A 4,285-nucleotide genomic window follows, 5' to 3' on the forward strand; every position below is an offset into this window, starting at 1 on the left:
TGAGTTCCTGGGGTCTCACTCCTTGGAAATTGGAGCTCCTGCACGGAACAGGCAGGGGCAGAGATGACCCAAACCCCAAAGCTGCAGTGGAACAACCCCAGCTCTGCAGGCACCAAAAGCTGTGCTGATGAGAAGGAGGCTCGTTTGTAACTCCTGCCAGTTATAAGTCTGCCTTAGGGAAAACAGGTTTCTTTTTAGGGTGAATTATCCCTCTGAAATCTATTCAATTTTAAGGAAAATCCAAATTGCTGGCTGGTCCCAGGCCCCCCTTTCCCCTCCCCCCCCCAATTTCTTATGGTTTGTTATCTATTTACTTTCCTTAAATTTTCTCCTCCCCTCAGCTGTGTGAAGCAGCAGAAAAAAAAAAAAAAAAAGAATGAGGCATAAAAATGACCTTCAGGTACTACTAAATACACAAATTAAACATTTAAAAATCTCTCCCCGCCCCCCAAATCTCTTTAAACATCAGAAGATTAAAATGGACACAGACAGAAGTCTGAACTTGGAATGTTCAGCATCCTTTTTATTTTCTTTCTAATCCATTTCTCTCTGGTTCCTGCTCATCAGCTCAGCCACAGAGGTGGTTGGGTGGCAAACGCTGCTGCCGGGAGATTTAATCCTTCACCAAACTATTTGCATAAAACCCCATTTTTTTTTTTTACTGGTATGGAATGACAGCCATTGACATTTTGGGTTTATCTGGGGAGGAGAGCACTCCCTCACACAGACCCACTGCATTGGGCCCTCTCCTGCTTGTCTGCCAGGCTCTTGGGAATGTTTGGAGCCACCACGAGCACCACCACGAGCGAGATCCCTCCATCCGTGTCCTCCTCCTCGTGACGCTCCACGTGAGCCACCACTCCTTGTTCTCCGTGTGTGTGTGTGTGTGTGCCCAAGCCATCTGCCACCTGCTTTGAAACCTTAAGTTATTGTTTTCAGTTTTTCTGGCTCATTAAATGAAGTCCTTCCTCCCCTGGCGTGCTTTGTCTGCTTTGGCTCCGGGCAACTCATCGACGCGGTGGCCGGAGGAGACCCCTTTGCTCGAGGGGGTAACAGGATATTCCCATGGAGAGGGGGGAGAAAGGCAGGGAATGTGCTCAGACTTGGGGGTGAGGGTCATCACCCCACCCTTGATGTGGGTCAGAAAAACCCCAAAACATCAGATAGAACATCAAAACCATTCCTTCATCTGTTTTGAAGGTTTCCCGGAAGTTGAGGCTTGGTGAATCAGCAAGGGAGAAGGAAAACGGGGAAAGAACAGGTATTTCTGGGCCAGGTGCCACCTCCACCCTCATGGCACGGGGTGAGCGGTCCCTGAGGTGCAGGTGGTGATGGTGACTTGCCTGGGATGGAGCCCAGGCAGGATGGTTCCTCTCCCTGGACGGTTCCTCTCCAGCAGCCAGGAGCTGTCTGGGGGCTCGGCTTCAGCCGCCACTCGCTCGTTCCTGCGCAGTCCCCGAGCAGCAGCTGCTTTCAATTCCCTCTGCTGGATTCAACTGCTCATAAAAAGCAACATAAGCTGTTTATAGATGCGAGATTAGATTGGAGCTCCTCTCCGTGCTGCTCCTGCAGCTCCCATCGGGCAGGATGTGGGCACCTTGTGCCTTCCATGTGCTGTGGAGTGTTTTAACCTCTTAAAGGACGGTGGGGACGGGGCGAGAGGGGACCCTGCTCTCTCTGGGGTCACGTTTGTCCTTGTCACTGCTGTGCCATCGACTCCTGCAGAGGAATGTGCTGTGGGGGAGAGGAGTGAGCGGGGGGGAGGCCTGAGGAAACCCACAGCAAGGACTGGGAGCTCTGGAGCTGTGATATCCCTGCTGTGACCATGATATCCCTGCTAGATCCATGATATCCCTGCTAGATCCATGATATCCCTGCTAGATCCGTGATATCCCTGCTAGATCCATGATATCCCTGCCCTGGCAAGCCCAAAGGCTGCACTTTCACTCCCCTTATGCAGGTACAGGTTTTGTGTTTAACCCCTTTGTATTTACCACCTCCAGCTCCCCCCGAGCTGACAGCAGTGACACTAAATTAAAACCAAAGTGCGAAGAGGCAGGCAGAAAGGGAGCGGTGGGAGATGACAGGACTGCAGGAAAACATAGTTTTCCACCTGAAAAATCCAGCCCCTGAGGCACCCTCGGGGTGAGAGCCTTCCATGCTTCACTTTGGGCACCTGCTCTGTCTGTTTAGGGTGAAGCAGAGCCGGTTTGTAGCAAAGCAGGTTGGATCGATGCACCTCTAAATGGGTCCCCCTGGAAAAAGCTGCTCCTCTCCTCTTCTGGAGAAGCTGAGGATTCCACAGAGTGAGTGGTTTTAGTCCCACAGACATTTGTAAAAGCTTCTGTGGGCGCCAGTGAGTGATCCCACAGGCAGAGCTGCACTGGAGGAGCCTCTGCAAATCCAGATCTCCAAAGACAACAGCAAACACTGCCCTTTTACAGTCTGGATGCTTTACAGCATGCAGGGAGTTCTGAGGAGAGGCAGAAGGAACCCCCACCCTCAGGAGAGCCTGTATCTCCTCAGGCTGTGATAAGCCAGACTCTCATACCAAAGAAGGTCTGGGTGTCAGGAGTTCTGTGCCCCGTGGAATGGGAGAGACAGACGGAGCCAACTTTCATCCCCAGGAGTTATCAGCAGTGCAGGAGATCAGGGGGAGGACGATGAACAGGAACTGATCTCCTTGAAAGGCTCCTCAGAGCCCCAGACCACATACACACACACACACATCATCATCGTCATCGTCATCATCATCGTCATCATCGTCGTCACCAAAGGCCTGCAGGGGAGGTGACACTTCACTGTGTCTGGCAGAATGACTCGGGTCAAGCTGACACTGGGCCAGGTGTCCATCCCAGGTGACAGAAGAAAGCTCTGCCCGCTCACACCCTGAAAGCAAACACCTGCAGATTGGCTGCTGATAACTAACACAACGACACCCTTCAGAGGGGAAAGAGGCCAGGCGAGCCCCCCCCCTGCTCCACACACGGCTTTTATTCTCATATAAAGATACAGCCCCTGCTCATGGGTGTTCAGCTGCACGTCAGGATCCAGCCTTCAGGCAGCTGAGTGCACTGGGAAGAGCAGGAGGGAGCACAGAGTCCGTGTGTAGGTGTGTGTGAGGGCGGTGTTGTGGCTGATTGTGTTTCAGGGAGCCCACGGAAGGATTTGGAGAAGGAAGGCCTCTGCTGCTCGCAGGTGGCTATGGGTAGGGCTTGGTATTTTTAATAACTCGAGGCTTAGCTGTGCATCTTTATCCCGTGGCACCTTCAAACCAAATCGTCACTGGAAAATCAAGCCCTTTGTCCCCATAGCCCAATCTGTGTGTTTTACTTCTGGATACGAGGCTGGAGCGTGTCCAGGGAAGGGGCTAGAGCAGCAGGAGGGGCTGAGGGAGCTGGGGGGGCTCAGCCTGGAGAAAAGGAGGCTCAGGGGGGACCTTCTGGCTCTGCAATCCCTGACAGGAGGGGGGAGCTGGGGGGGGGTTTTGGGCTCTGCTCCCAGGGAACAGGGACAGGAGGAGAGGGAACGGCCTCCGGCTGGGCCAGGGGAGGGGCAGGTTGGACATCAGGAGGAATTTCTCTCTGGAAAAGGTGATTAAACATTGGCAGGGGCTGCCCAGGGAGGTTTGGAGTGCCCCAGCCCTGGAGGTGTCCAAGGCAGGCCTGGCCGTGGCACTCAGTGCTCTGGGCTGGGGGACAAGGTGGGGATGGGGCACAGGGTGGGCTCGATGATCCCTGAGATCTTTTCCAACCTCAGTGATATGGTGGCCGAACCCCGCTCAGAACCCCTCAGAACAGGACCTGGGCAGTGCCGGCTCCAACCCTGGGACCGGGGACAGGGCCGAGATGGCTCAGGACACACCAGCGATGGCAGGAGGGAGCCCTGGGACCAGCACCGCGAGGGACGCGGGGGCTGCCGACAGACCCGGGGACCCCCCGAGCCCGTTTTGGGGCACAAAGTGCAAGTTTCTCCATCCCGTGGGCACAAAGGGGCTCTGAGGGACGAGCCCCCGGCCCCGCCGTGTGTTCAGCGACCCCCTCACGCTCGGCCATTTCCGTTATCACTCGGGTACCACCGCCCGGACTCGGGCGGTTCCGCCCCGGCTCGGCCATCATCGTCCAGGCTCGGCCATCTCCGGCCCGGCTCGGCCATCTCCGCCACGGCGGCGCTGCCGAGCGCGGCTCTCCCAGCTGTTTTCCGTCGGCGCTCGGCACTTTCCGCCCTCGCCTTCGGGTATTTCCGGCGCGCCGTTCGGGTATTTCCGCCGCCGGTTCGGGCGGAC

The sequence above is a fragment of the Empidonax traillii genome, unplaced genomic scaffold, assembly GCF_003031625.1.
Source record: "Empidonax traillii isolate 1590-97213 ecotype Southwest subspecies unplaced genomic scaffold, ASM303162v1 scaffold832:size729604, whole genome shotgun sequence".
Taxonomy (NCBI): Eukaryota; Metazoa; Chordata; class Aves; order Passeriformes; family Tyrannidae; genus Empidonax; species Empidonax traillii.